Source organism: Pollicipes pollicipes, unplaced genomic scaffold (assembly GCF_011947565.3).
Source record: "Pollicipes pollicipes isolate AB1234 unplaced genomic scaffold, Ppol_2.1 Scaffold_3087;HRSCAF=3621_pilon_pilon_pilon, whole genome shotgun sequence".
Taxonomy (NCBI): domain Eukaryota; kingdom Metazoa; phylum Arthropoda; class Thecostraca; order Pollicipedomorpha; family Pollicipedidae; genus Pollicipes; species Pollicipes pollicipes.
In genome coordinates, this window is record NW_023596225.1 from 35,021,645 (window position 1) to 35,046,036 (window position 24,392).

The 24,392-nt window shown below is 49.7% G+C and overlaps 1 protein-coding gene across 1 annotated transcript in view; it reads right to left on the minus strand.

Annotated features, from left to right (window-relative positions):
• LOC119090067 (translation initiation factor IF-2-like) overlaps positions 1 to 16,768 on the minus strand; it is a 41,819-nt gene extending 25,051 nt beyond the window's left edge. The window contains exon 1 of the mRNA XM_037212862.1: positions 16,656 to 16,768. The gene's annotated coding sequence lies outside the window, so the exon portion shown is untranslated. The remainder of the gene's footprint in view (positions 1 to 16,655) is intronic.
• Between the last annotated feature and the right edge of the window lie 7,624 nt (positions 16,769 to 24,392).

A 24,392-nucleotide genomic window follows, 5' to 3' on the forward strand; every position in this document is an offset into this window, starting at 1 on the left:
GAGGGAGAGGAGCCAGATACATCGTGGATACCGAGAGCTGAGGGTAGAAGGTCCGGAGTGGCAGTCAAAGGGAACGGAGGGAGAGGAGCCAGATACATCGTGGATACCGAGAGCTGAGGGTAGAAGGTCCGGAGTGGCAGTCAAAGGGAGCGGAGGGAGAGGAGCCAGATACATCGTGGATACCGAGAGCTGAGGGTAGAAGGTCCGGAGTGGCAGTCAAAGGGAGCGGAGGGAGAGGAGCCAGCTACGTCGTGGATACCGAGAGCTGAGGGTAGAAGGTCCGCAGTGGCAGTCAAAGGGAGCGGAGGGAGAGGAGCCAGATACATCGTGGATACCGAGAGCTGAGGGTAGAAGGTCCGGAGTGGCAGTCAAAGGGAGCGGAGGGAAAGGATCCAGCTACGTCGTGAATATCAACGAGAGCTGACTTACCTCCCCGGCGCCACCCGGACCACCACTGACCCAACGCCGACGCCGACCCCAGACGTGTCATTGGCCGGGGCAAGTGACCACGTAGCGTCGAGAACAGACGCGAAAATAAAAGGTCTTACGAAGGAAAGGTCGCCGCTTTGGAAATTCGCACCCAACACGAAATGCGTACACGCTCACAACGCAGGCGCGCTAAACTAGTGTGCCACTAAGACGATGATCACGTTGGCATGACAGAGGGCAACTAATCACGTACACAACATGATGCCTGCCGCTACCTTTATGTTCGTGTTTGGACATGACAAAGGAATGCTGGCAAACTGAGGGAAATACCAGCACTTATGTTGCAGGGGTGTACAAAGTCAAGTACTGGTACTGGTATTTCATTACGATCTTGCCCACATTGTGAACCTACAGAGGTGTTCCAGCTTGTAATTAATCCATTGCATGTCATTATGTCAGCAATGAGTTTTGGCAGTAGGGACATTTAGGAGTATTTGTGCAGCTTATTAATGGACATCCTCAGTAGAGACTCATATGATATGGCTTTGCAAAATCGTTTTTCCCTAAATAATTCTGAAAACATAGAGCTTTATTATTACTGATGCGCATTGTACTGTCTCCACAAATCTTGTATGCAGGCGAGCATTTTTCCTGAGTAATCAATGTCATAGTCATTGCAGCTTACGTGGGATGCAGGGTGCTGAGAAAGGTGGAAAAGTATTGCTTTTGGTGTCTTGGAGGCACTTAATAATATGCTTATCATGAGCCTAGTGTGCACTGGCAGCTTCATCACTTCCTTGTATTTTACCCATCCAACCATGCCCACATGCACTTGTCATGTCTCCAGCCTCGTGCAAGGTCAGCATGTTTGCGGTGTGATTTCACCACATGTAAAATTTTCGTATTATTTTTTAGTAAAGCAGCCGGATGGCTACAGCATGTTGCATGACCATGGAAGTGAAAGATGTGTTTGCATCTTTCTCACCTGTGTTTTTCGGGATTCCCGAAGCAGGCTGACCAAGTGATGCCACTTATTGGTTGTCTGCTTTGCTAAAAGTGATTTTTATATTGTATCATGTGTTTTTGGTGAGTCATATGTCAGATGGGAAGTCAATACAAGAGCGCATGCTTGACCTATCTTTTCATGCTGGAATTTACTATGGAGGCGGCATGGATTGTAGTCGAAAAACCATGTTGTTGTTCATTATGTCATGCCACAGTGCAGCACCGAGATAGTGCCACAGTTAAGATATTGACCAGTGCCACTATACAATGTACCAAATTGGTTGATTACTCTATGTCAAGCCTATGAGATAGCAGCTCGCAATTTATGAACCACCGGTTAACACTTATTTAACAATACCAAAGGACTGTCTACGGAAAACATGTTGTCGCACCACACGGGTTACATCAGAGTTAACTATTAATTGCATGAATAATCCTAAGCAAAAAAAAAAACAATGATTGGTTGCACAACCTTATCATATTTACCATAGCAATAGCAATGCTTTGAGAATGAATGCATGGCAACATTACAACTTTATTAATTTTCGCATGACACCCCATTTCCTGTTACAAACAATAAGGACGGTGACTACTGTACATATCACATGATACCAATGTCAGGACTACAGTACTGCGCGCAACGATGGGTCGACAATAAAGTATTGACAAAATCATGAACAGCAAACCAGCAACAGCAGTAGCGCAGGATATCGTGCTTGATATTAATAATATGTGATAAACAGCAGCGCAGGATATCGTGCCTTGATATTAATAATCTGTCATAAAAGCTGGCGAGCGCTACGTTGCTCATGTCAAACAGTCCACGAAAGCCTTTCTTACGGCCAGCACCAAGACAAAAAATCCACAAATAACCCACCCAGTAATCCGCTACCTGACACAGCCCCTGCGACGAGAATGGCCGGTTGGCGTCAGCTTTCGTGTGTTTCGAGGTATTCTTCAGGTCTGGCTGCCAGATACTGACAGATTTTGCTGTCGTCACAAACCCACTTCATAACGCCATCAAACAACGGCGTAATAGAGCCCATTTTATAAACTTTGACGTTTGCTACTTAGCGTCGTTTTTGAACCTTGAAAGCTTACCAATGGTTACAAGGAAGCATTTCCTATAATATCTGGTGCTTAACTCAATATCTTCAAATGTGGAACATTCCCTTTAAGTTTAGGTGTTTGGATTAGAGCCCTCTCGACCAGAAATGGCCATTTCAGGGCTATGGATAAAGGACATTGGATAACGATGGGACAGGGCTACATGCACCTGGAGGCCAACCGCCGAGCTTTAGCCGGGGCGGAACCCCTCGGGGTGTGCACTGGGCGCCCGGGCGGGGCTCCTCTTCCCGGGGGGTCTCTCGGCCCACTCGTGGCTGGCGCATACAGCCTGTCCCGGAGTAGCGGGGCGTCGCGAGGATTCAGGACACAGCAAGAAAAAAGAATAAGGGGGTCGGATGGACGCGAATAACGTGACGTTTTGCGCTGCATGATACCAGAAGTTAGTTATTCTGCCTAGACGTCACGGAAATAAGAGCTGTAATTGCATTACTTACGAGAAGTACTACAACCGAGTGTGTGATACAAGCAAGCATCTTGAATTCACGGATGAATATGCAAGAGCACCGTAGGAAAGGGCCAAAACACGACCACCGACCAATATTTAGTTCAGCACTCATCCAGCACGGTCACTGCAATATCACGAAAGATTGAAGAACTACAACTGAGTGCTATCGCTCAAACCTTCCATATGCAACAAAACAATGGCGCATTGAGCATATTTACCGAATAGAGAAATTGTGCTGGCTGCGGTGGTCTTTTCCACTTGAAAATATGCCAATAATTATAAGTGAGCTAATATCATGATATCTGATGCTTACTTCAATATCTACATTTGTGAAACATTCCTTTCAGTCCGTGAGTACCGATTTGGTGTTGCGCGGGGCACTGACACCGATAACCCTGCCGGCTTTCGGTATATTCAGTATGTGTTTCTCGGCGACGGCACAGTGGTGGCGCTGCAGATACATTTCCAATATCACTGATACCGATTCATGTATAGGCCTGTAACAGCACCAGTAGTGCACGCAGAGGGGGGGGGGGGGAGGATCGGGGACACAGGAGGCAATTGCCCTATTAGGTTTTAAGGGGTCCGAAGGGCCCGTCGGGACCTACGATTAGGGGCCCGAAAGGCTGACCGAGGGTCGCATTCGGTGGTCCGGCCCGCAGGGTCCGGCAATCCAGTGCCAGCCAGAGGGCCCCTGCGCGCTGGTCAGGACCCATGAGTCGATAAGGGTCTATAGGTCGGTCAGACACCCCCAATAACGTTAAGACGGCTCCGTTGTCGACTTTGGTCTGAGGGGCCCACTTGCAAAGCAGGGATAAAGCAGTGGCGAACAATATATATTCGTCGCGTACCTAATGTCTGTCAAGGCCCCACAGCCCCTAACAAGGGGCCCCCGTTTGGCAGATGGCCCAAGTCGGGCAGAGGCAGTGTTTGAGGAGATTCGAAGAGCCTGCCGGGCCCCACCGAAGCCGACGATCAAGGACCGATTGAAGGACTTAAAGGCACGAAGGGCTGGTCGAAGTCCTATTCAGGGACCTGTCCACAGCATGCGGGGAGGGATCCTCAAATGACAGTCGGAGCGCCAGGCGCCACCGTAACGCGCAGTCGGCTTCGAGTCGGTATGACCCCGTGAGCTCACTTCCCGGTCAGTTACAAAGCCGGGACCAACCATTTACACTGGCCGGGACCCCTGTATCTGACAAGGGCCCACAGTGCCTAACGGAGCATTCTGCGTTTGCAAGGGGCTCCGAGCCAACCAAGGGCAGTTGGGCCAGAGGACCAGAAGGGCCAGAGGACCAGAGGGGCCTGGGCGGCCCACCGAAATCGTCGATCAAGTGCTCAGTTGGAGGACATGTATGTGACCTACAGCCAGCCCAAAGGATTTGCTATATGTCACATACGGAATCGCGGCTCGTAGGGTCGTGACCTGAAATATTAGTCAGAGGTCCTCTTGCACATTCTGAGGACCCCTGAGACAACACGGTTGTCTCAGTCGGGCAGAAACACGAACACCGAACAGTAGGCTCCCTGTTAATCTGAATTCTAGGGGCCCATTTCCCAAGGAGGCGCAAGGCCGGTGGCCACGATCCGCTTTGGCCTGAGTCCCTGAAACAATTATTGGGGCTCCTGTGTCGGCCAAGGTCTTACAGTGCCTAACAGGGCTTCATGTGCCTCACTGGAAAACAGGCAAGCCTATCGAGAGTGCTTAAAGTCTATCGGGGAGTCGATTTTGCCGATACAGAGAGCCGCACTACAAGACCTTAGAGGGGCCCTTTTGTTTTGTGTCTTTCTTTGTTGCTGGTTTCCCAGCGTCAACGCAAATTATTTCGCGTGGGAACACTTCATTATCTCCGTGACCGGCTAGTTAGAATATGGAGATAATCGAGCATTCTCGAGCGAGATAACCTGCACTGGCGCCGACAACCTAGCCAAAAAAAAAACGTTCCCAGAGCAAACAAACGCAATTGGGGTCTCTGAGCGCTCTCCAGGGCCCCACCCCTCTTTCAGTCATCGTGTTGATAAACTTGCAATATGCGATTATGCAATACATTTCTGCTTGTGATCTGTGGACGCATCTCCATTTACCCGCGCCAGAGACAAGAACAGCAGAACGACGTATCTCAGCAGATTTACCCATCCCACAACGAAACGGTGCGTGTCCATCGGCATACACCGGAGACGCGTTACAACACAATGTCGTGTCGTCGGCAGAACACAAAATACAGCAGAGCGACACACCTTTCAGCTGAAATCACATAGCAGAGGAACGCATTCCACAGCAGAGCATCGCACCCCAAGGTAGAACGACGCATCTTCATTGGCATACGCTGAAGACAAAAGCAAAACTTGCAAATTAGCATTGCAAACAAACTTATCAAACCACAGCACAGGAAAATGACACATCTCAATCAGAACGATAAAACATGATCCATAGCAGAACGACACATCCCACTGCGGTTCGACGCATTTCTATCGACATATGCATGAGATCAGATTTCCAAATCAGCCACAATACAAACCCGTGTCAACTTTCAACAACGCTTCAGCGCCGCAAGCGGTCACTGAACCAGCGTGTCATCACCACTGATCAGGAAGCTTCTTTGTGCCCTCCTCCTTTATGTCACGCCTTCTGGTCAGGGCCCAATACGACCTGGGCTCAACACCGCAATCACACCTGCAGCGCGGTGTTGCAGGTGTGCGACTAGTTGTGCCAGTGGTTGAGTGAAGAATGTGTATGATACCGCCTGCAGCAGAACGCCGCCACTATCCCCTGCGCCTTCAACACCGTCATCTCCTCCGCCCCCATAGTAATGCGGTCCTCCTGCCGGACCACTAACCCCGGCTGCCGGTTGTTGTCCCCGCCGGGTTGGGACAGCTCAGGCTACAGCACCGAGTTGTCCACAGCAACAGCACCTTAGGCATCATCGGCGTCAGCAGCATATCAGCGCAGCCTTGACCTTAACCCGGGTCGGCCGCTTCTCTCGCGCTCCGCCGCGCGGCTCCGACCTGGTTTCGTGTCAGTGGACGCGGTGTCAATGTGCGCCTAAGCCAAGGCCTGTGCCGGCTAGCGATTCCAACGAAGGCATATGGTTAATTGAAGGTGATTTTGCTCCTTACGATTCACACATCGTGGCCTGAATCGTGTGCAGGTTGGTGGTTTCCAACTAAAACTAAGATGGGTGAGTGGGAGACTTTCTGTCGCTAAAGTATGACGGACGATGGGGAAAGTGATGTGTTCGTCAACCCGGACGAGATGCTTAACAAGTTACGGAAATCACAGAAGACCGTTAAAAATATGCTGCAAAAGTTAGAAGCCGGTGAGATGAGACAGCAACGTCAGAAGCGGTCGCGAAATTCACGTGGCTTAACAATTGAGAGCTTACTATTCTCCAAATTTGAAGAAGTGCTGATCAAAGCAGAACATGTCATGCATCTAGAATAGCTCTTCATTGAGATGAGAAAAGAACTGTCTTTGGCTGTAAGGGAAATCGAAACAAAGTTGGATGCCCTAAAAGCCAAGCCGGAGCAAAAAGTGACGAAAGCCAACAGGTCCGGGCACTCTAATGCCAGGCAGAGGTCCCTGCGCACTGATTGATGAGTCGACGAGGGTCTATATGTCAGTCATACACTTCAGTAACTCACAGTCGGCCCCGCGGCGGCATGGGGCTGAGAGCCCATTTCCCAATGGATGGGCTCTCAGCCGATATGTATCGATATGGGTCTGTATATATAGACCCATATCGACCACCGCCCGGCATATAGACTCTATTTGTCGGTGTGGCACCACCAGCACCGCTAAGTCCGCTCCGTATCGGTATGGGCCCGACGGCCCACTTCCCAATTAGCTACACAGCCGGCGACTTGCACTGGTCGGGACCTTTATCTGCCATGGACTCACATAACCTAGCATAGGGACCTGTGTTCCCAAGCGGCCCCGAACCAACCAAAGGGCAGTGCTCGATGAGGCCTGCGGAGGGGCCGGGTGGCCCACCCGAACCGACGAGCAAGGCCCCGATTGGTGGGAATAAGGGCCCGAAGGACTGGCTATAGGTCACATCAAGAATCGCGGCCCGTAAGGTCGTGATCTGAAAGATCAATCAGACGTTCCCTTGCACCGTTTGAGGACCCCTGAGATAATGCGGGTGTCTAGGTCGGCCAGAGACCACGAGCGCCAAACAGTTGACCCCCTGTCAGTCCGAACCCTTGGGCCCACTTCCCAAGCAGGAGCAAGGCCGGGACCACGGTTTGCATCGTTCTTGGTCTTTGAAACAATGGTTGAGGTCCCTGTGTCGATCACGGGCCCACAGCGCCTACCAGGGGACAATGTGTCGGCTGGTGGCCCGTAGTCGATCACGGGCTTTGTTCGAGGAGATGCGAAGAGTGGCCTGAGGGCCCCTCGAGGATCCTACGTCGCGGAACGTGACAATCTATTAGAAAACCTCAGCGATCAAGCGAATGCCTCCAAACATGTAAGAAAAAAATGCAAGAGGAAGCAGAGGCCAGAGGCATGCAATGCAAATCGTCTGAGCTCATCTGGTCTGGTAAGGCGCCCCCCCCCCCCCCCCCCCCGGCGCCTCGCCCTGGCTCCGCCGCTGACGGCCGACCCGAGGACCTGCCTGTAGCGCCATGCGGCGCGCGTTCCCACGGGCGGAGGCAGACCCGGGCGAAGTGACGGACTTTCGCCGCATCGGCGCCAGGGTGCTACTCTGCAGGTTAGTCCGCACGGGTCCGGGGCCTCTCAAGCGCTACCTCCACGAAAACAGAATGTCGCTGAAGGATAAGCGCGATGACAGCGAACAAATTCATTAGCGAAAGCTTGACGTAAAGAAAACGAGATATGTTTCATAAACTACTCGCGCACAAGAAAGAGGGTCGTCTGTAGCGTGTGTTCAGTCAAAACGGCCTCGTGTACTGCGACACGACCCAAGTGTTCCAGAAAGGACTGGTCGACACCGTCGACAAAATCAAAAACGTTACTCGTAAATGACATGCGTCAAGCGCAGTCCTGTTCAAGCCGCCGAGTGCCGATCGTGTCACCGTGAGTCGATTTGGTGGTCGGCGTGTCGGGCCAGTCGCAGATTGGTTGTGCTTATGTTGCATAGAGCGGCGTCGTGCCTACGCATTCGTTGTTCCCTTTGTTTCGCCAGTATCGCGGCAACTTTTAAGCTACACAGTAGTTTGCTTGACATAAGTACCTAATCTGTTTATTTTGTGCGCAACCCGGTATGGTGCTGGTCCGGAGCCTTTGCCCGCCCGTGCGGCGAGCCGCGTGCGTCCGGCGGGCTCGCGCTCGGCGCCGGCAGCGCCAGCGCGTGTGCTGTATGCATGGCTGCGCCCGGGCCTGTCGGCCGCGCCCCGCCGGGCGGCGACAGCGCGGGCCGCCGCGCTGGGGCTCACCGGGCAATCCGGCACCTCGGGTAGATTGATCACTGACACTCTAGCCGGCAAGGCCGCTCGTACGCCTACACAGGCGGTCAACACCTATCATAGGTGCGTTTATGTAGTTCGGGATATGACGCTCCTTGTTTCACTCTCAAACGATACTGAACGCACGACGGCCTCAATTAACACGAGCAGTTCCCGCCACACTAATGCAAAGTGATGTACATGCTTGCTGCGAGTATTTGTATATTTTTCCTCAAATAGTTTGCCGCGCATACGCACTAACCACACTTACAGCATCACTTACCAGATACATGCTCTCACTCCCCCCCCCCCCCAAATGTGCACCAAAGACAGTTGCAAACAGATCAGAACTAAACGCTACAAAGGCGCGATCAACCAGTCATATCGGGAAATAAGGGCGTGAGTTAAATATTCATAACATTAAACGTAAATGGCCAAAGCACCGTGAGCGGGGGCGTGCGCTAGAGACGCAAAGCATTTTGCTGGCTCAACAAGCAGCAAGCGGATATATTCCGAAACCCACTTCGTTCAATCAGATGTAACTATCTGGCTGAATGAATGGGGTGGTGTTGGTTGCTTCTCTCACGGCGACAGCAGAACTAGAGGTGGTGCCGCCCTCTTCAGGTCGCGGTTTGCGGTCAGTGTGAAACAGATCGGGAGTGCGCTGACTGACGTTTTATTGCCTTACAGGTGGTCATTAATGGCACCCAGTTCACCTTCGGTTGCGTGCAAGAGCCAAATAACGACACAGCGATCACTTTTGAGACATTTTTCGACCGCTGTGATGAATTGAGCAGTGATTATGACATCATACGGGGAGACTAACTTTTACTTTATTGGGGCGCTTGACAGAGTACAATACGAAACACATCAAACCCTACTTGGTACAAGGAGCTAGTCACGCAGTATATGACTGAAAATTACCTGATAGATGTATGGAGAACCTTAAATCCAGGCACTAAGCAATATACCTGTCATAGATCCAGCCAACCCAGCAAGCCAAGGATTGAGTCTTCTTGACAAACAAATGCTCACTGGAAGAGCTATCGCCTTTGGCTTCGATCGCGGACGGATGCTTGACTGATCACAGTACGTATAATCTGACCATCGGTGTGGGACGTACAACAAGAGGCAGATCTTTCTGGAAGTTTAATGATTCTCTGCTTAACGATGACACGTTTGTGAAGAAGATCAAGTCAATGATAGTAAAGATAATGGTAAAAAAGTAGAATAATTCGTCGCAAGTTTTTCAAGATAAGTCTGATGAGATTAAATGATTATCCTGCGAGCCCCCGTTCTTTGTGTCCTGCGGGGCTGTACAGTAAGCTACACACACAAAAAGAGCTGCCGAAATAAAGCTCAGTGAACTAGAGGCCGAAATAAATAGTGCAGTAAACGACGCCCAACCGGCTGGAACGACAGAGGAGCTTAACAAAGCGTGACGAACTAGTGGCTATACTTACCCTAAAAGTAACACGTTGTGATTCAGCACGAACTGGTGACAGTTTGCAGAAAATGGCACAAAATACTTCATGCTCTGGACAAAAACAACATCGGCACAACGCTCAGAACAATGCGGCTTGAGCTCACCGAACAGGACAATGAATCAGCAATGTACAAAAAAGTTAGAAGAGAGCCGCGCTTATTTTTAGACCTTGTACACTTCTGACAAGGCCCAACTACACTTGAAGAATTCGTTCATGACATAACACGTCTGGAGGAATCTAGCGCAGCACTGTCTGAAGACCCGCTGACAGTTGACGGGTTACAGGCAGCGCTCTTTTCCATGAAAGCCTCCGCTAGTCCGGCACCTGACGGTTCGGAACAATCACTTAAGGAGTGCTTTAGATGCTTCAACGCGTACAGAGATGCGTCAAGCCTAGCCTTGGTCAGGAAAAAGACGCGAGGGGTTGGGAAAGGCCAGCATTGCAGCCGAACTTACAGCATCTGCCCCGATATGGACATGTCATGGGAGGAAAAACCAACAAATTGCCTGGAAGTCAAACTAACAGCACCATAGGCGACTTTAGCTACCCCGAAGAAATAAATGTTGGGTAGCGTCCCAGACATTTATTTGAATTGACACTTCTGCATTACGCATGGTAAGTATCACAGGCAACCTCAGATTTGCATGCCGCAGTTGAGGTGTTCATGATCTGAAATGCAGATTTCTACACCAGCATATGCAAAAGTTTAAAAAAGATGGGAGCCAACAATTTCGGCCCTTATCCCAATGCGCCGGATTTCATAACGCTGACTGATAAGGGGGAGGGGGCGATTCCTTGACATTGGCAAACTAGGAAAGGTAAACCCGCAAAAAAAAAACACAGCTGTCTTTAACGAGATCTCGTGGTTAGTGAGAGGTCCGCTGTTGTTAACCGACCCCACTAGACCAGTTTTAAGGTCTAATTTTCCCAAAAATCAAACCGTATCAACTTTGCATGTTTATATACAATAAGTCATGCCGTGTAGTGGCATAGAATATAAATATATATTTTTATATTCCATGTCATTACACGGCATGATTATATATATATATATATATATATATATATATATATATATATATATGCACAGAAGCGTGACTTCAGCGATGCATAAGGAATACGGGCTCCACAGTCCTAACAATCGGGGGATACTAGATATTCTACACCCTCTGGCATGTAACTTACCCCGCATTTGGGCGTATGCGCAAAGGAATACGCGGTAGCTGGTGTCTGTGGCGAAACTCCCAAGAAACACCGCCAGTTGGTATATCTGGAACTTTGGCAGTGGCATTTGTTTAGCCATGCCAGTGTCCAACCAAAGATGTCAAGGGCAAAGCTGGCAACGGATCCCGCTTGAAGTGTTCTTCAATGGGCACAATGAGCTTCAGCTTCGTCGTGTCCAAAAAATACTGAACTTCGCGGTCAGACTCGTGACTGGAGTGTGGTGCTTGGAATGCACGTCTGTAGCGATATAGGCGCTTTGCTGGGCAAGGGTGGAGGTGATGCGTTGCCGCAACTGGGCGCAGGTGCAGAGAGCTCTTTTTTGCAGCCAGTGTCCCCCAGAAAAACCGGACACGTTTGTTTGTCGCGCCTATGTGTCGTCGCGTGACACGTGTGCCGCGGCGGCCGAGATGCTGTCGCTCCCAAGATGTCGACTGGGCAAAAATTCAGCGAGCGTTTGCATAGAAAGCCGCATCATCTTGGAACGTCAGGTCTACGGAGCCGACCGCCGGGGACAGCAGCGCGTGATGTCGCCACGCTGCACTTGGGGTGGTTCTGTTGTGGTGCGTGTGTTCATGGTGAGGTTTTTGGGTGACCCTTGCGTTCTTCTTTTGCTCTTTCATTTTGTAGAGCTTTGTCCTGTGTTTTGCAGTGCTATGTGAGCACTTTGAATGAATTCGTAACAACCACCGCGTGGAAGAATTCTACTAAATGACTGTGACTGTGACCGATTTTTAAATTTCTGCCAAAAGACATCTGCGATTTTCAATTGCTTTTATACAAAATGCGAGTCTAGGCGGACAACCCCCTTCCCCATGGGCTGCGCTGACCTGGATCGATCTCCGGGAGTTCGTCAAGGGCATGCACAGACATTGGCCAGGGGCCCAGTCAGGGTTACGGTAACCCAAGGGCACCGCGGTTATTAAAAGGCCTGCTGGTGGAAAGACAGCAGGGAATCCTTTCTCCCAATAACCCCAAAATGTTCTGCCGGACGTAGCCCACTTTATTTTCGAAATTAAGTTCCATTTTTAGCTTTTTTACTCTAAACTTTTTTGACTGAAAGAAAATTCACCAGATTTTCTCAGTGTTTTACAACGATGTTGATCGTGGCATGGCGTTGCATTGACATGTCAAGCCATTCCTTGCCCTAGGAAATTCATCCTTTTTTGTAGAATCCGTCGGTGAATAATTGCATAAACGTTCTAAGCATGTGTGTTCGCAGTCCAGAAAGAACACCTACGCCCGTTGTTGCAGTCTTCATGGGCTGCGCAGTGTCGGCTTCGCAGCCAACGCTCGGCGCCGGTCAAGAAGTGAGTAAAAGCAGCCGCGCACCGAACAGTAGTGCTTTCGAACGCTTTATGAAATCAACTTGTACGCGTGTTATGTATCCCGTGCATCAAATTTCACCAGCGCAGCCTTCATCTCAATGCTCAGAACGTTTCAGCCCATGCAACACCACAAGCTCATGACGCAATGGCGTAATCTCTATTATCCATGTTGCTGAAACTGCTAATTTCGTTCAGAGCATCAGCTTCGAAAGAACACGACCGAAATTTCCTGATCAGGACCGGAATGACTCTTTCGGCTCAGCCCGGGGTCCTCAGCAGCTGCCATTCTGGCCATACGGAACAACGCCCCCCTGGTCGATCCGGAGGCCCTCAAAGGAACACACCATGTACTGCGCGGGTCCCCTTCCGGGGCGCGACAGGTCCCCGAGCGGGGGCACTTGGCACTGGATCGACGCAGCGGCCCTTACTGACGCAAAAGGACCCATCACTGGCGTAGGAAGTCCAATAAGTGGCAACGAGACACCAAGTTGGCTTATCTGCCTCCGGTTAAAACAGTGCAGAGGGACCCTCGCTGGGTACTGGGATCTTTGACTGACACAAGGCACTTCCACTATCTCAATGCAAAAGCGGAATTTTGCATAGTCATTTCTCACATGTCTTCATTGTGAAACAGTCCCCAACCAACACCAGACGTCTTTTGACATTTGGGGTATCGTGGTTGTCTCCGCTCAGGAAATGTACCCCTGGCCGACTTCGGGCCAGCTGTCGATAAAGGGTCCCCTGTTAGGCACCGTGGTCCCGTGACCATTACAGATGACCCTTCACTGTTGCAGGGGACCGACCAATGCAAGAAGCCTTCTGGTCGACATTTGTGGGCCCACCCTTGCCCCTGCTCGGGAAAGGGCCTCCTAGGGCCTAGACCGACACGGAATTAACTGTTCGGTATTGGTAGTTTCAGTCAGCTGCTATAGCACCCTCACCATCTCAGGGGCTCGTGATCGATGCAACAGGCCCTCTTATTGACATTTTGGGGTCAGAGATGGACCTCCTGGAGTATGACCTCCGGGCTGCCCATCTGACCCGCCGATCGGGCGCTTCGTCACGGGCCCCGTGAGCGTGGGTATACGGTTTCTCCTAAAAAAATAGGGACTTCGGGCCATTTATGGTGCCCTGGAATTTGTCATCATTTGAAAATTAAGGGTTTTCTGCCCTTTGCGGTGCCCTCTGGAATTGGGTGCCCCTTCAAAACCAAGCTTATGATGCCCCAAAAAGGAAGGCTTTTGGTGTCCTTCGCCCCGGGGGCTGATCCAAGATTTTGTTGGGGTGAAATCCAAAGAAACTGTGATGTCCCTTTATTTGGTGCTGCCCGAAACCAAGAATTCGCGGTCCTTTGAATGGCCCGCTTGAATTTGGTGCCTTTAGAGAACAAACGCTATGGTACTCCGAAATACATGTTTTGGTGTTTCTTCGCCGAATGACTGTCCAAGGATCTAGTCAATGGAAGGACGCAGACATGGTGTACCTTGGAATTTGTTGTCTCTTGAAAGTGAAGTTGCTGGGGCCTGCTTTCGTGCTACCTGGAATTAGGCGACTCTGGAAAACAATGGTTTTGATTCCCGGAAATAAAGGTTTTGGGGTCCCTTCACCAGCCGGACAAATCCAGAACTTTGTCAGGGTAAACGGTAAAGCGATTGTAGTGCCGGGGGATTTAAACTTCCTTAAACATACCGGCATCAGGCCCTTTAGTGGTCCGCTTTGATTTGGTGCCTTGTGATAATAAAGGTTGTGGTGCCCAAAAATATTTCAGAAATTATAAGGAAAGAAAGCTTTGGTGCCTTCTCTCCCGAGCGACCAATCCGATAATTCGTCGGGGTGCTTGTTCGTCAGGATGTCTATGCTGATAGACAATGAGATACTATGCTGCTTACAATGAGAAAATAAATGGTCCTGTGCCGGTCAGGGTCCCTAGCACCAAACGGTGGGCCCTCCAACCTAATTCCAACACGGGCCCGTTCAGCCAATTTGAGTTTGTGTGCAATTGTTGAACCATCTGCAGTGATCAGGGACGTTGTGTCAATTAGGGCTCCCCCGTCAAATCAGGGCCAACTGCTCGGGTCAGGAGGTCTCCCGCGTCAGGGAGGGGACCAATGGAATGTGCTGTGTCTCTTTAAGAACCTCCGGATAGACCAGGGGATCCCGCCCCGTGTCGCCACAGCGGCAGCCGGAAGACATCCCGCGGTGGAACGGAATGGCCCTTTAGCCCTTGACCGAGAACACTATGTTCCTCCTAGTGTTGCACTCAGCAGGGCTTCTTACCCAAAAAGAAGTAAGGGACCCCATTAGAGTTAAATAAAGTGGGTCGAAATGAGTTTAAAAAACAACAAGGTCACGCGTGTTTGCCTGAGAACGCTCATCCCTTCCCAGAATCGATGGGCGCAACAAATTATTTTTAAATGGCTTGAGCCTGCGCGCCCGAAGTGCCGGGAGCAAGGGCCGTGACCGTACGGGTTGCAATTTCCGTAAAAGCCAACGGCGTCGGTCACTGCAACTAACAACAGGCGGCGAGCGCCGTGAGCGCAAGAACGACCGTCATTAGATCATGGTTCCGACTGATTTTTTCGAGTTATTTGGTAATTTTTAAAGATCCCACTGGGCGTGCCTCTTTACAGCTTAGAGATATTCATCTGAACAGATTAACAGTTACAGCAACACGTTTGATTGAGACGTGTTGCTGTGAGTGTTCACGCTCACGTTCAATACACGTTCAGTAGAGATACTACCTTTACTCTTCCGGTTCCACCACCAGATCCAAGCACTACTTCGCGGTGGTGTAAAGGCCAGCCCGTCCTCATCATCAATCTAAAAATCGTACCAGTAAAACGTAGCCCCGACTGTGTTCTAAACGTGAGATTTGATGTCCTAAAGCTTTCGAAAATACATCTTTTAGATGAGTCATCATTTCCGTCCATCGGTTGCCTACAGCTTAGTATTAACCGTGAGACCGACGCTGCGTGGGCTATGGAAACTGCAACGCCTGGCGTCGGGTGTTTATTTTAAGATTTGAGTGCGTGCATGCTCAAAACTACGTCACATATTCGTATCACTAATCAATTCTGACTGAATGCTAAACATTTACAGAGAAAAATGTCTTGACTATCGTAATGCAAATTGTTGGCCCGTTTCGGTCTACAACTTACATTTGCGTCGGCACTATTATCTGTGGAGAATGCGGATGCAAATTCTGACGAGGATTCTGATTTCTACCGGTCAAGGAAGAGTCCACTGGACCATGATCAAATGAAGGACAGCGGGGATTTACTTCATGCAATGGTTTAAGGCTTGATTTTTCACTTTATTTACCACAAAATGCATGCACAATTTATCTCCCGGTAGCCTCTGGCTTCTATTCTCGACATGGAAGGGGTCATAGAAGGACAACATGGAAATATCGAATGAAATCATCCCCCCATAAAATATGGACCATATTAGGTGGTTTATAGGGGGCTCTCACTATCAAGGGGCCCTTTTTCATTCCTGTCTCCCCGCATTGCCAAGGCGAGCGGAAAATAACCGCTGCAGTCGACGCACTCCTTAAAAACCAAACTATTTTATCATACCATACCATTGTTAAGGCTCTGCCTGCGCGCCTGCACAGTACGGGCGCCTTGCACCTGATAACGCGTCACTAAACCCTTGGCTCTGTTTGACCTTTCGCGCTCCGCCCCCCGGGAGTCGGCGATGTAAGCAAGCGCATTAATAGTCGCAGTAGTAAGGGCGCCACGGCCACCTGCACCGATCAAACCCGCATGGCCAACAGACTTCGGAGCCGCTTGTTCCTGAGGCACCGTTTTGGACGCTCTTACATCCAGCGAGCGCATGCGCTATGGCGATGATGTCCACTCTGTAATGCCGATCAACATGCTCCAATGCCAGCCAGAGCTGATCCAGCCGGTGTCAGCTGACCCGGGGGGGGGGGGGGGGAGGGGAGGGGAGGGGCAGAAACAGGCCGTGGCCGGACGTGTCTGTTCAAATTGCGCTTTGACGGGGATTATAGCTACTGTGGGGCACGAAAGGCGAGGCGAATGACCTTACCGATATTGCCTTTACGCCGTCTCATTCATGACGGTTTGCTTCGCCAGCATTGTAGAGGGGGGGGGGGGGGGGTGGAGTGAGACACTCTACTCAAGGTCACTTCATGCAACATAGGTCGGCCATGCTCCAGTCATGCCGTATTTTCCGACGTACCTGTTGAAAAAGAGAATGATGGCGAAGATCCAAACCCCTAGCACGATGACGATGATCGCTATCTCTTCGTATGTGATGACATCTGGAGATCCTCCAAAGGAAGACGACACCAAGCCTCGTGTAACTGGAAGCACAGGGGGAAAAGTTTGCCATCAGCTTTGTATCAGATGATCATACCATGTGAACAAAGCAGGTCAAAAGATCGGCAACAGCTCCTCAAGCGGCCCCAGTCTGTTTAAGCCAGTCCCCAGTTGGCGAAGTTAGTCTTGCTACCACGATTTTCCAATATATCAGCCATATGATCTTAAAACCAAGCTATTGCTTTCATCGAATCATCCCGGTCGCCGTGAAATCAAACGTCCGTTCTCTCAGGAGTTCAAAAGGGCGTTTGATAGCGTGTCGTTTACGGTTGTTGCTAGCCAATGCTCAACCATAACATGGATTACTAGCACGGCTAGATCGGTTGGCTTGAAGGTATTAAAGGAGGCAGCATCGCATCAGGGAAGAATAATTCAGTTTGCGGGGCACGACTACAGCAGCAACTTTTGCCATGGACGGGTTCTGTCCATCTCGAGAACTGAAGATGTACGAGTCACCTACTACTTTAACGGTATCTAAAGGCGCCTTTACTAGTCCCTGGTCTTCAAACAAGCTCTTGTTAAGCGAATAAGGTACACTTAGGGTGCGCGACTGAAGTTTATTATTTACCGGCTTCGAGCCTTCGCGGAACAGCGAATACAACGGCCGAGCTGGAAAGGAATAGGCTAGCGTCTCGAAGTGCTGTGTTAGACATGCTAGAAAAACATCGTAATTGGCGGCGCGTTGGCGTCGTTGTGTGTCAAGGGCCTCCATAACGCAGTAGATACGAAGCAGACTAAAACAGAAGGCACGCAGCAGTGACAGCGCCATGTCAAGGCTTCTGGAAAGCTTTGTTTCAAGATATGTTCTAGATGCTCCCAACGCAAAACCCAGCCGGTATGAACACCAATGCCTCTGAGGCCATTTTTGGAACGATATTAAGTGTACTACTGCATGAACGTCTGATCACTTTGAGAGCAGCTTGGCAATATTCATACCCCAGAAACACTTTAGTTACTTCTGTCTTCAAAATACATTTATGTGGGTAAGAGAACCGTGTAGCTCACCAAGCACAAACCTTAGCCGTTTTTAGTCCCATGCGCATCTCGTGGTTTTCTGACCTTTTTTTCTCACTGGTGAGACACCCCACCATGCCGACTCATCAAAAGCTAAAAGATATTGATGCTTCCCCAGGGTCTCGAATAGCGAATTCCACTGAGCCGAAGAGGATCTCACGGGGCAGTCAGTGATCCACATACTGAGCCCGGCCCCTAATCCGCCCAGGTCCGGCGACGGGCCGTCCCCAGGCGACGCCGGGCCTCAGACAGCAAGCTGCCGGGAGCCGCTCTTGCCCTCCAGACACTGATCTCTTGTTGTCCGGGGCAAACCACGGGGATCAGAATACGGCGGCGCGCTCCGCAGGACGTAAAAGCTCCTTTTGACGTCGCGTTCGGGCAGTCTGAGCCGGCATCGGCCCGTCCAGCTGATTGACGGAGGTATCTGATTACTCTGCCGAAGGGTCTCATGTGGGACTCTGGCAATGTAATGGACTGTCTGGGAGCTGGAGCTCAACCACTCAGCTGCGTGTGGAGAATACGGAGGGAAGTTCGTATAACGCGTTCGCTGGAGCAAGCACTTCAAACGCCAAATGTTAAAATTTGACTTATTTAAGTCGAAGTTCGTGTGAGCACTGCCACAAACGTCATGCTGCGATTCCCATTCATACACGTCAATAATCAGGTTACATTGTAGCCTTCCGATGCTGATGCTTCGAACCAGGATTTAAGCTTTCGAGGCGCAACGGCTTGCAGCAGACAACAGCCCGGTCATGACACTGAATACATTCATGAACCATTGACAGTGTTGCGGACGAACCATGCATAAATAAATAATTTATATGGTTAGAAGATAGTCACACATGACATTGCTAAGCATGGTTTTATAACTTGGGGCTTAGTCACACATAATATTGTCAAGCATGTTTTGTACTTCGCGGATTAATCAATCGAATGGGGGATTTTTTGTGGATTACATGGACTTTGTCAGCAGTCAGTTTGTCAGTTGGGCATCACTTGAAATATTTTGTTTTAGAAATATGGCAGCGGGAGTTTGCAGCGACAGTTTCCGGACAGGCCCGTAGACCGCGGTTGTCAACAGGCGCCCTCGCCAGATCTTTGGGCGCGCATTTGCGGATTTGCATCGTACTAAGGCTAAGTTGTGGCAGTATTCGTGCTTTTTTACGCCTACTCTTTCAAGGTTTGCACGAAGTTCGCGGGCGGTCGATACCCCAGACACATTCGCGAAACTTCACAATCTTCGTTGACACCTTCATCGGGTGCGACCGGGGAATTTACACGCCTTCGACCGTTTTCAAAACCTTGTATAGGTGATACACATAAAGACATTCCGAAGAACGTGGAAGACGAGAAGCAGTGACAGATCAGTGGCACATATCACAATGCTTGTCATAAGTCGACTGTGTGAGATTTCAGTCCCATTCACCGAGCTGTCCATAAAACGAGTATGCTTCAAGCTACCTGTTTTCTTTTTTTTTCTCATTCAACTATGGAATCGTGCTTTTCATAGAAAAGAACCCAAAAACTGTAACAACTTTTCTAAAGTCAACTTCGGAATCTTTGAAGATGTTAGTTTCACAAATAAGAACTAATTTTCACTGTAATAGAGTGCATCGTACGACATTGGCAGCCACAGGTTTTCCCCATCCAAAAAGCATTCCGCGAAACTATTCAAGAAAATGGAATTTCATTAAAAATTGTACCTCGTCACATGGCCGAACAAATCTGAGAGCGATTTACGAAACCATATGTGAGAGAAAGGCACGTGGTCGATGTTAGGCTTGGCCGGTGCTACATGTGCCAGTCGTCTTCATATTCCACAGGTCAGCATCTGCAATACATTAAAGCCTGCGTGCATTACGGTATGCTCTAAGTTTGGAAAATGCAGGGAGCTTGCCCAGCGTCTATAATCTACCATGCCGACTACGGTATACTGATGATGGTCTGAACCAATGTCTTAAGTAAATAAATTGTTCCAATTATGAGGTGAAATGTGTGGGATCAACGACCTTCAGTATACCAGGAACGGCGTTGTAAACGATGTTGTTATGCCAGATAACGAATATATTGGCGGTACTCAATATTTTGAGCCGTGCTCATTCTCTAGAATAACTTCGGACTACCTTGAACCGATGGTTAACATTCACTGGAAGAAAGTGCATAGTGTCTCTCGACCGGTTGAAGTTCATAAAAATGTCACTGTTGAATATGGACATCGCACGAAATATTGGGTCAACATCATTCTTATTTAGCATCACAACATCGTTTAACCAGGACTTCTTGGAATATTGAACATAGTTAACCTAATGAGACATTCAACTTATAAGGCCAAGAAATCAGAACTTGAAGGTATTTCTAAATTGTTTGAATATCTGAAATCGTTCACCAGGCGTACAATAGTTTCGCATGCAGCCGGATGAGTCGAATACCCGGGACCGCTGGTTAGCTTTACATTGGAGGAAGTGCATGGTGTTTCTCGACCGTTTACATGTTAATGAGAACTATTTAGCGGGGGAAAATGGAACTAAAAAAGCATAAGTTTTTTTGTGGAACGATTCCGATTGCTACCCAATTTCAACGGCGAGACGATTCAGACAGCATCCCATTCTGAGCGGTATTGTGCCCGCTTCGGGCGGGATCCAGCACTAAGCCCGCACTCCCATTGGTTATGGCGCTGATGACGCGTATTGACCTCATCGTCTTTGTCCTGGTCTTTGTTAGAATATCCCTGTATTTTCAGTACAGCACCAGGCTCCGTACGCTTCACCAGTTATCCGTTAAGACACGTGCTGTTGGTCATTTAGCTTGCCATGAATTCAAATGCAGCATGGATTTCCACTTAGCTGCTTGTCCCGCCTAGACGCCTGCCGAATCTGGTGCAATTCAGTCAGCTGGGTAGCGCAATAATCACTCCAGCAATCTCCGCCCCTCGCGGGCTGTAAGGAGTCTCTCACAAAGGTCAATGAGTAATTGGCGTGAGCGCCCCGCGTGCGGCTGTACCCTCAGTGCGCGGAGCGTTGTCGCCGGCGTCGGCTGCCGGCTTGCTGAGCTTGGGCGAGGCCTCCGGAGCTCGACCGTGTAGGGGGAGCGCCTCAGGGCCGCTGCAGTTACGTGCGGGGCCAACGCGCTGAGCTTGGGCGCGGCCTCCGGAGCTCGACCGTATCGGAGAGCGCTGCAGGGCCACTGCAGTTGCGTGTCGGGGCCGGGGCCGGAGCAGATCCACCCACAGACGGTCAGCGAGTGCCTCCCAAGCGCCCTCCGACGGGGTGATGGTCCGGCGGAGGCCGGTCAGGACGCCCGTGAGTCTGGACGCCGGACAGGACTTGATAGGAACAGCCAGTATGTCGCCAGGCACTCGATCGCCCAGTCGGTGCTTGGGGAGATCTAAATCGTGCGGCAATGCAGAGCGTTGACATCTGTGTTATAGGGTCACAGACCTGATCACCAATGAACTGCAGCTGCGGGGAAAGGCAGAGAAGGTTGCTGGACAATTTTGAGGAGAAAACAACACCTTTTGATTGTCGTTTTGCATGCGCTTACCTTGGCTAGGGAACTGCTACACGTGCTGATACTCAATATCTTAGTGTGGCGTCGCCCAGCTCCTTTAGACCATAAGGGTCATAAGGTAATCATAGTCGTAGTCCCAGGCATTTCCCAGTTATCCAAAACGTTGAAGTATCTTATTGTCAATAAAAAAGACTATGTGTTTCCATTTGACAAAAAGGGTAGTTGTAAGCTACAAATTTGGGACGACCGTCGGTCTTTACGGATTGAAATGGACTGCGTGATGGCAGATCCTGTTTACAAGGTGTTGTCCATCTCATCCATAAGCAACCGGTAAGTTATATATTAGGTTTGATTTATCTTTACCGCGCTGGTAGCAAGATATTCTTCAAAGATAGGCAGAAACATCAAAGGTGGCTGTGCTGTCGACAGAAACAGCGCAGGATCAAATGTCTCGTGACTGCCTGAATGCAAAGAAGATGACAGAAGAGCCAGGGGATGATATTGTTTGTGGAAAATAGAAGCACCAGCAGGACTCTGTGTAGTGTCAAAGGTTTACGTACTAGGCTACAGCAGCGGGATATTTAGAATGCCTGAAGGAAGTCTGCGGGGCGCATAAACAGCATGAAATTGGAATTGACAGAGGAATGCTATCTTTGGTAACCAAGTGAAACAAGAATACTAGGAGCGCGCTGAACTGCGGTTTACGGCGCATGACACTGGAAATCACACTCGCATCGCCTTCGCGTCGAGTCCACAGGAGAATTCCGACGGCTTGACGAATTCGAGGCAAAAGAGAGAAGGAGAGAGAGAGAGAGAGAGAGAGAGAGAGAGAGAGAGAGAGAGAGAGAGAGAGAGAGAGAGACGCCAACGTGTTTTGCGTGCGCTTAGAAAGAAGTGACCAACCTCATCTAGACGGATTGATTGGGACTCAGATGTGAGTTTTATGGCAAACAATTTCAGTTATCTCAAGTTACAAACAAAACTTGCAACTGAGCCACAAATGACCGGTATGGATGACATCGGCACGCTGACTGACACTAGCAGCGACAGAACATTTTTTTCTGTGTGCACCCAAACACACGCGGGCGTTCTTTTGGATAAACTAGTCAACAGTGTCGAAACAACCCTGCTGCGTTCTCATTCTGACGATTTGTACAAAAATAAGTCCCAACCCGTTTGTGATCAGCAAGAAGATCAATGAGATAACTCCAAGGACAGTCAACTGCCTAAGATTCCTTTAGGCCCGCTCGAAGCCAAGTGAAACCTGCAAAACACCAGTATGGAGATCGCAGAAAGCGTCAGTGAAACCAGCCGGGCAGCGACAAAATTCGATCTCCAGCTTTCAACCTGCCCCCGAATGTCACAAACTCAGCTTTGAACGCCACACTGCGCCGAGGTGTCTTGAAAACAAAAAAGCCTTATGAACTCAGCTCAACATCTTTGAAATGTATCCTGCCTCATGTGCACCTGTCGTTGAATTACCAAGTCTTCAACTGACAAAGCGGTAACTCGGCGCGTCCAATGGTCGTCCAATCTTCGTCGTCGTCAATCCAATCGTCCAAACTGGACGGCTGCGTCTGAGAGCACCGGCAAACTTTCGGCTGTTCAGCCTGCCCGCGAATCTGTGTCCCATACCGCAGCGAGAATCCAGTTTTGTTTATGGCCACCAGTGTGATTAACAACTCAGTGGACTTTGTTATCAGTCAGTTTTGTGTTCGTCTGCGCCGCACATAACTCAGTGGAAAGGCAAGAACGGTTTCCGCGAATAAACCGGTCTGGGATGGCGTTACGAATATGGGGCTACTGGCGCAGACAGCTGGACTGACAAGCAAAGTTTGTGCGAGTAGAAAGAGAGGGTCCAGGACGATTATTGTGTTTCTTAGAGTTGTTGGATGTAAGGTGTGAGATCTAGTACGTTTCGCACCAAACTGTTGCGTCGATCTCTAAACCATTCCGAACAAACTGACGCTTTTAACCACCCAAAAAGCCACTGGTTCAGGAAGAGTTTGTGATCACCGAAAGTCGCAGTTCCACGAAAAGAGCTGCTTCATAAACGCGCGCCAGCTATGTCCTCGAATATCTGGGTGTGTCTTGTTCACTGACCAGTACCTTATGCGCCAGTAAAAGGGCGTATCAGGTACGGCAACGATGCACGTACGCCGACGTTATGCGGCGAGATACCAGTTTGACAGCTCTGTAGTAAGGTGTACGCAATGGAACAGGAAAATGAAATTTGCGTTGCAAATCCAGCTCTCATTGAATATCACAGGGCTCTGCTTGACATCCTAACGTATACCTCAGCTGACAGCTCAGAAATCGTGGCTGATCGTCTGGATTTCGACGAAGGCAGCGGATTCCGTGCCGATTGCGAACATATCTGTCGATCCTTACTCTCCTGATCCCAGACGGTTTGCCTGAGTAGTGAAATTGAGCAGAACCGTGCCTTATCTGAGAGAAACACTGTGCTGGCTGGCAACGCGGCCGAGGTTGTATCCCAAAACGACTATAGAATCTCAGGCGAGTGGGACAAACAGAAGTTAGTGACAATGAACAAGTGACAGCGAAAAGGTAAGGACAGGAAAGAGTGCTATTAGACTACGCCAGGAGTAGAGGTGAAGGCATGTTTCTTGCTTTCTACCCTTCCTACTGGAGATATGCCGGCAGGGAATCCGATAGGGCAGCATTGGCAATCGTGGCCGGTACAATCACGCACTTTTGAGAGGAAAGCTGCCCTCTATTTCTCGAAAATGCTCAAGTTTTAACATGGCGTCTATTGGCGTGGTTTAGGAGAAGGAATCGGTTGCGAATGTGACTGAGTATCCCCCTTCCCACTTGCAGCGAGAAGTAGTGAGTACTGTAAACGTTCTCAATGATGGGGAGGGGTCTCATTTCCTGCTCAGATCGGACAGTACCTTTTCCTACCCTGAAAGGCGTCCCACAACCAAAGGCCTTAGTTTAAATCATTATGTTCTCACGCGAAACCACAGCATGCAGGAGGTATGCACGTACAGCGAGTGATTCTTGTTATCTTTGCAACACATTTCGGCAGGGAATGGGTAGGCGCCAACCAGTCATT